This window comes from Sebastes fasciatus, chromosome 12, assembly GCF_043250625.1.
Source record: "Sebastes fasciatus isolate fSebFas1 chromosome 12, fSebFas1.pri, whole genome shotgun sequence".
NCBI classification, from domain to species: Eukaryota; Metazoa; Chordata; class Actinopteri; order Perciformes; family Sebastidae; genus Sebastes; species Sebastes fasciatus.
In genome coordinates this window covers 29,603,171-29,611,846 of record NC_133806.1, presented here as the reverse complement: position 1 = coordinate 29,611,846, position 8,676 = coordinate 29,603,171, and the positions used below count along the sequence as shown (strand labels likewise).

The 8,676-nt window shown below is 40.6% G+C and overlaps 1 long non-coding RNA gene across 1 annotated transcript; it reads right to left on the bottom strand.

Moving 5' to 3' along the window:
- Positions 1-1,614: 1,614 nt before the first annotated feature.
- LOC141778277 (uncharacterized) lies at positions 1,615-2,359 on the bottom strand. The gene is made up of 2 exons (XR_012596030.1): positions 1,927-2,359; positions 1,615-1,847 (listed from the first exon to the last, which is right to left on the bottom strand). It is a non-coding gene; the product is annotated as an uncharacterized LOC141778277 (long non-coding RNA).
- Positions 2,360-8,676: the final 6,317 nt, after the last annotated feature.

Here is an 8,676-nt window from a genome sequence, read left to right as displayed (position 1 = left end):
TTCTTTGCTTGGACTCTAGGAGTGGTTAAGTGGTTCAAAGGTCACTGTGACCTCACAAAACCCGTTTTTGGCCATAACAAAAGAATTCATGTTATTAATGACAATTTCACACAAATGTCTAATAGGAAAAATGATGAAGTGATATATTTTATTTTGGACAGAAATGCCATGGGTTTCCCGTTTTTTTTGTTTTTTGTTTTTTAAACTAAAAACTAAAAAAAGTTTTTTTGTATTGTCACAATCAAAAAACTAAAAACGAGAGGACCAAATTTAAAAGATGGTCCAGTTTTGATTTTTGCAGATGAGTTTTTTCTTTTTTCCGAATGAAGTAAGGCAAACACGTGACACGGAAGTAAAAGAAAATATATCAAAATAAAAGCTAAGAGAATAGGATGGGCATTGTATAGAAGTCCAATCTCGGAACACATCTGTCTGACGACGATAAGCAGACATTTGCATCCATACACAGATATACAGTTATAGAAATTAATAAAAGTGTAACCTTATATAAGCTCTGTGCATAACGGCATCACTGTAACATTAGTCCGCTGACTTCCGGTTTCCTCCACGCGGCCATATCGTTAACGTCACCTGCTTCGGAACATGATGGCATACTTTTCGCGATGCTTGCAAGATTTACCGCTGGTAAATGTCAACGACAGGTACAGAATTGTCAACGTACCCAGCAAATGGGAGGAATGTTTCAATTTGTTCTTACCAAGTTACGTCCACAATTACGAGCTGAGTAGCGTTAATTAGCTAGCCTAGCCTGATGTCTGTAACGTTAAACTCGTTGTTTTTCTTCGTAGAGTTTGGCTAGATTGAAAGACAGAGGACGGACAGTATGTTCATTTTAATGAACCGACTTTGTATTTGTTCTCAGTATCAAAGAAAGACGAGGCCGGGTGTACGTTAGTGTGTGTGAGGGCTTCATGCTACAGGTGTTACGGTTTATCAGGCGACCCGGTTAACTGGTGACTTTCAGCCGAATGAGTCTGGTTGTCGTAGTTACGGCAGCTGTTAAAAGCAGGAAGAGAATACGTAGCTGTCCTTGTGAACACCTCTTTGTTTAGTATTTCATTAAAATGTTTAAACATACCGGATTCGTCTTTGGAGCTTTGGAGTCTCGTTTGGGGAAACGTGTCCGCTATATTCTGCTCGCGTTTGGAACGTTGCTTGTTATGATGAATATGTTGAAAACAGGAAGTGCAGCGTTGCGTTCTTCATTCCTTTAAGTAAAAAAAAAAAAAGAAAGGAAAAATAAAAATAATAAAAAAGTACATGTTTTACAGGAATCGTACTCAAACCAAAAGCACAACTTGTGTGACAGACAGGAGTTTCCTCCAGACCAGTGAATGTCATATTTATCTCAAACATCATACGCTAAGTAGTCACTCTGAGACGCAGTAGGCAGCCAGATTAACTTGTGACCACACTGTCCGTGTACTTCAGACCATCTGATTTCCAACACAAATAAGTGTGTTTATGTTTATGTTGTTGTATTCACGTGGAAATATTGAAGTTTGAAGATCTCGCATCAGCTGCACGATTAAGAAAATGTTTCAGACCAAAAATGCACTAGATTGAGAATTGACCCAGACAACAACACAGAAGTCAAACACTCAAGTTCATTTTATTCAGGAGAGGCCAACAAATTTCACTTGTAGCCAATCAATCGGCACAACATATGACCCTCTCAAGGGGAAAACATACTATTTACACATGGTGGATTACTGGAACAAAAACATTTAACATGGTGTGCAAGCCGGACACAAAAAGTTCTCATGCCTGTTGGGTTTTGCAAGACACACCCAGTGATACCAAAGGCTGCATGATGTGCATTCAATCTGAAAGAAGATAGATAAATTAGATTTGTTATAAATTAAGAATACACTCTCCATGTAAAAAACTTTAAAGCCTTCCTACCCAATGATCAACAGGTTCCTCTGAGGGCTCTCTTTCACCAGGGTCCTTTTCTCCACACGCCCTGCAAAGGTCTGTCAGGTTGTCTATTAACATATTCAAATTTCACAGTGGGGTAAGTATAGGCAAATGTTACAACAACTACACAACTATAACAACTGTTTGAAGCTTACCAGAATCATCCATCAGCCCTCTGATGGCTATTTGTGTTCACAAAGTGTTTATGCCATCTTCATCCACAACAAAGTCCATGCTGCCTCCGGTTAAGAGACACTCGGCTACCTTATCAGTTTTATTTGAGTCCTTTTAAAAAGTGTTTAAAGGTTTAATAGGGTACATATTCTTACTTTGCAAACTAACACTCCACAAGATGTGGAATCTTGCTGACGTGGATGAGAAACTGTGTCACACATCCATCGTGATATGTTGACACTCTTTTTCCGCATGAAAGCCCTAAAGCAAAAATATAAAACATTTTGTTAGGTTTGTTACTTGCAAATCAGAAACTAAATGAAACACATGAGAATTAATCATGGATTTGCTTACCTTGTTGAATCTCTACATTGTTTTAATTGATTAGAGGTCGCTCCAAATGAGTCCATAATAACAGCCCGTCCTTCATTTGGATACATTGCCTTTTACAGATAGGATACTTTAACATACAAGATCCTCAGAGTTGTACATTTAGTTGCATAAATTGCATTAATGTAAGTGCACTTACTACTAGAGTCCCATGATGATTTTTACAGAGGTGTCCCACTCCCTTATGTCGAGCTGCAAGTGATAATTTTAGTTTTTAAGATTGCATAATTGTAACTAACACCTTTAAAAGCAACCATTATCCTTACCGTTCTCACACTTGATGTACTATTCCAAATCACCATCATTTCAAAGGTTTCAATGACTGACAGGCCTTTCAATCCTTTTTGCCCCCCACAGCAGGTAAGCATTGACAATCTACACAAAAAAAAAATTCAAATTCATTTTCACGTTAAAGAGGAAAAATCAGAAGGAGTTTAGCAAACAATACTTACCTCACTTTCCAATTCCTTCCCAGGTGCCAGCCTCTGGAGATCCGCAGTAAAAAGTTTGTACAGTCCCACTTTTGCCCACAGTATCTCCCCTTTGATTTCCAATATATCCTTGAGAGCTGGAAATTCAGAACATTTCAGTGATTTAAATTATCAATGTAATTGTGTATATAGAGTATGTGGTATTATACTTGATGTCACATTACTGAATGGGACGTATACCATTACTATGGGTGGGTTGACTCTCTCCTGATGATGTGGCAGGTGGAGGATCAAAGGAGTGAGTAGCAGGAGTAAGGATGGCAGCGTGGGTTTGAGAGTTTGATGGGTTTGATTGAGGAGCAATTTGTTCAGAAGGGCTGGAGGGGCTGGACGGTGGTTGGGGGGGGCAAGCTAAAGGGGACTTGTTATTCTTTGCCAGCTTTGCAGGAATCCTCTCCTCTGGCTCTGTAAATGAAATGATTTGATCAAGGTTGGCGATGGTTTCGGTTGAGTTGTTACTCAAACTAACAACTTTTCCCTGAATTAAAGTGATTGTGAATGGTCCAAGCATATCAGTTTCCAGTTTCAATCCTTTTCTCTGTTGTTCTCTTATATTTTGTTTCAGGACGACATCTCCCACTTGAAAATTGTCCTGCTGTCCTTTTTCCTGTTTGTGCTTACGGATTTTTCTTTCGCATTTTGTACATTATCTTGGAATGCCTTGTGGACAGTTTTTTTGTTTGGCAAGTCCCTGGTATAGCTCCTCCCTGATCATGAAACCCTCCACTTTGTTGGTTGTCACCTAAAGTACAAAAATGCCAAGTGGTGTTAGAGTCCGAGCTATTTAGCCAAGTAATCATGACCATAACCCCTTGACTCCAAACCAAATAGAGCCACTTAGCTCGTACTCCTTTGGCACCTCCGATGGCTACCTGGCCTCTCTGCCAAACCATCCATCCATCCATCCATCCATCTTCAACCGCTTATCCGGGATCGGGTCGCGGGGGCAACAGCTCCAGCAGGGGACCCCAAACTTCCCTTTCCCGGGCCACATTAACCAGCTCTGACTGGGGGATCCCGAGGCGTTCCCAGGCCAGAGTAGAGATATAATCTCTCCATCTAGTCCTGGGTCTTCCCCGTGGTCTCCTCCCAGCTGGTCGTGCCTGGAACACCTCCCAAGGGAGGCGCCCAGGAGGCATCCGTGCTAGATGCCCGAACCACCTCAACTGGCTCCTTTCGACGCAAAGGAGCAAGGACTCTACTCCGAGTCCCTCACGGATGACTGAGCTTCTTACCCTATCTCTAAGGGAGACGCCAGCCACCCTCCTGAGGAAACCCATTTCGGCCGCTTGCACCCGCGACCTCGTTCTTTCGGTCATGACCCAACCCTCATGACCATAGGTGAGAGTAGGAACGAAGATTGAACGGTAGATCGAGAGCTTTGCCTTCCGGCTCAGCTCTCTTTTCGTCACAACGGTGCGGTAAAGCGAATGCAATACCGCCCCTGCTGCTCCGATTCTCCGACCAATCTCACGTTCCATCGTCCCCTCACTCGCGAACAAGACCCCGAGATACTTAAACTCCTTCACTTGGGGTAAGGACTCATTCCCTACCCGGAGTAGGCAAACCACCGGTTTCCTGCTGAGAACCATGGCCTCAGATTTAGAGGTGCTGATTCTCATCCCGACTGCGTCACACTCGGCTGCGAACCGATCCAGTGAGTGCTGGAGGTCGCAGACCGATGATGCCAACAGGACCACATCATCTGCAAAAAGCAGCGATGAGATCCTCAGCACACCGATCTGCAAACCCTCCTCCACCCGACTACGCCTCGATATCCTGTCCATGAATATCACGAACAGGATTGGTGACAAAGCGCAGCCCTGGCGGAGGCCAACCCCCACCGGAAACGAGTCCGACTTATTGCCGAGGATCCGAACACAGCTCTCGCTTTGGGCGTACAGGGATTGGATGGCCCTGAGAAGTGCCCCCCTCACCCCATACTCCCGCAGCACCCCCCACAGTATCTCCCGGGGCACCCGGTCATATGCCTTCTCCAAGTCCACAAAACACATGTAGACTGGATGGGCATACTCCCAGGCCCCCTCCAGGATCCTTGCGAGAGTGAAAAGCTGGTCCGTTGTTCCACGGCCAGGACGGAATCCGCATTGTTCCTCTTCGATCTGAGGTTCGACTATCGGCCGAACCCTCCTTTCCTTTCCTCCTTTCTCTGCCAAACATTAAACAATAAGGACTATACTGAGTCGTCAACTGCTTCTTTGTCCTTAGTCCAAACATGGTGGCCTGGAGGTACTCATCCCATTTTGGTGGTTTATTTTGGGCGAGTTTCCCGAGAGACCTGAAAAATAACAGCAGGCATTTTTATATCAGTAATTTATTCCATACAGTATGTCGAACAAATAAAAAAAGTCACAGTATAGTATGTCGGAAAAATAAAAGTCATAGTATAGTATGTCGAAAATTGTCATGAATAAAAGTCATAGTATAGCATGTCGAAAAAATTAAAAAAAGTCATTGTATAGTATGTCGAAAAACAAAAAAAAATCTGTGTACTATGCCGAAAAAATTTAAAAAAAAAGTTTTTCGAAAAAATTTAAAAAGTCATACATATAGTATGTTGAAAAAACAAAAAAATCATAGTTTAGTATGTTTAAAAGAAGTCGTATAGTATGTCGAAAAAAAAGTCATAGTTATGTCGAAAATATAAAAAACAGTCATAGTATAGTATATTGAAAAAATAAAAAAGTCATAGTGTACTATGCCGCAAAAACAAAAGTCATAGTATGTCGAAAAATGTCTTGGAAAAAAATGCCATAGTATAGTATGTCGAAAAAAAAAAAAAAAAAATGATTGTTTAGTACGTCGATAAAATAAAAAGTCATAGTATAGTATGTAGAAAATTGTCATGAATAAAAGTCATATTATAGTATGTCGAAACAACTTTAAAAAAAAAAGTCATAGTATAGTATGTCGAAAAAAAGCCATAGTATAATATGTCACAAAAATTTAAAAGAAAGTCATAGTATGTCTCAATATTTTTTTAAAACGTATTTGTATGTCGAAAAAATATATTTAGCTCTACTGGTGTTACCTTACTCTGAGTTCGTCCAGCTTGTCTGAGATCTTGTCTCGGAGGCGGCTGAGCTGTTTCTGATGAGCCTCCCTGTGGTTCTCCAGCTGCTTCTCCAGCATCTTTTGGAGGACGGAGACGCAAAACAAACACATTACAGACACACAATCATTAAAATATAGTTATCATGTCATTTGACTGTTGCAGTTTCCAGCTGTGTACAGACGGTAGTGTTTTTCAGGTTCACCTCTCCTCACCTTGATGTCCTCGTCTCCAGCCAGTCTGCTGCTCCTTCCCCAACACTTTGTGTCTTTTCTCTGGCCCTGCTCAGACCTGGTATTAACATGCGTCCTGAGTGATCGGATCACAAGTGGACAGCTTTAAGTACAGGTGTGAACACACCCAAGACGCATTGAGGACGCATTGAGATCCGATCACTCAGACCACATTCAGAGGTGGTCTGGGCCACATATGGCCCCATTCTTTTAGCAGTGTGTACACAAATGTGTCCTGGGCCACATTAAGGACCTCCTACTCAACTGACGTCCCGCTGGGATCTGCGGGTCTCTGCGGGTCTCAGCGCTCCTCAAATGAATAGCTGGACAGACGAGAGCGCTCGTCTACCTCACAGCATGAAACCGGCTCCTGTGCTCTACTGTATTCTGTCGATACAACTGTATTTTATTAAAATATATCTTATCTATAGGCTACATATCTACAGACTGGGCATGCAAAGTGCATTATTATCATACTATCGGAGATGTGTCTGTGTTTTTGTTCCGGTGCTTTGCACGGAGCTGAATCCCCGGCTCTCTGAAGTTCTGTACCCCGCTGTTTCCTGGCAAAGGCAGCGGGGCCTGCGGCACAGAGTTCCCCGGGGACCGTCGGCACAATAACCTTATATTTGTATGTTAATAAAATGTACCCAAATTCACGAATATGTAGGATATTACTGCTGACATTCATGTTACATTACATCACAACATCTGCTGTATAAGCCATGTGTTTGCAATGTGTGAACAGACGTGTTGAAAGCGTTCCAGTAGTGATCCCATCACTCAGGATGCATGTTAATACCAGGTCTGAACAAGACAAATGAGCTCCTTTAATGGGCTGTAAGGTCAGTTTCAGGTATTCTGAAGTTCCGGACATCAGAGACAACGATATTCTCGGTAAGTGTAAATCACACTGATTGATGTCTGAATGTCCATGTCTGTTACAGACCATGTCCTATAATTTCATGAATTTTCAAGAAATTCATAACAAAGCTAAAGAGGCCACTGAATTTAAAATATTTTGTACACTTTCAATATTCAACAACATTAAACACAACACAGTTGAGATTAATGTGCTTACCTCAGAGCTTCAGCACAGAGAAGATGTTCTCTCAGTAGGTCCTCTTCTTCCCAGATGTCATCCATTGAGGCCACATATCTACAAGTATATGACAAATAAAAACACCTGTCACAGCTGACCGTTAAAGTAAAAAACATACAATAATATACTTTTATAGAATGTATAGTTATATAGTTAACATTAACACTGGAAAGTGGAAAATTGCATAATATTCATGACTAAAATGACAAAGATATGCAGGATTTGGACAAACCTGAAGACTCTTCCATAGTTCCCACAGACCGTGTAAACACCAGTCCACCTGCAACTGTCTATACGATGAAATACAAAATGAATAAAGTCAGTTTTGGTTGTTAATTAATTAATCATTTTAATATAATTAAGTATGAAAGTGTGTTTTTAGGAAACACTAATTGACCTATTTCTGTGACATTGATATCTGGCATCTGAATCTATTGGGAATAAAAGTCAGTCTTTGTGGTCAATTGCATCACATTAATAAAAAAGACAGAATTCTTAAAAATAACAGCATGTTATGGGTTGTATTGCCCCTTTAAAAGGTATTTCAACAGGTAAAAAGGACTGGGTTGGAAATAATCTGTCACTACCATCACTACCACATTGCATTGTGGGATATTTATGTCTGTAATATTTCATCGGAAATAGAATGCAATTCACATACTATAGGTTTCATACTAAGGTTTTAGACAAAATCTTACATGATGTTTTAGCGTACGAAATAACATGTTAGTTTGGAATTTCGGATGCAACCATGATTTTTTTCAGATGACCTGTCTCATACACTGCTGTCAGGATATAGTGACCGTTTTATAAAAACAACTTTTTAAAATCATATTTGCTCCAATTCTACCCTTTGCTGCTTTAAGTGAAACCCAAACAAAAGAAATACATAACCAAGGCAGCGGCTCACTTGCTGCAAAATAAATAAAACAAAAACATATCTAATCCTACAAAACAACTCCTCACAATAAAACAGGGTCAGTGTATCTTTTGGTCATTCGATTTTCCTTTCACAAACCCATTAAAAAACAAAAGATGTGTGCTTATTTGATTTTTGTTTTAGAATACAAAAATGAATATTGAAATACAAGACGTTTTTTCCTTTATCAGGGTCAAAAAGGGATGAACTGAACATAAAAATTCGGGTTGATTTTCATTTCCTATTTCTAAAAACAAAAAATAAAATCACAAGAAGACCGGAAGTTGCCTTTTTTTTTTTCTCTGATACACAGTACCGTCCTCATACGCGCTCTTACTTTGTAAATGGCATTT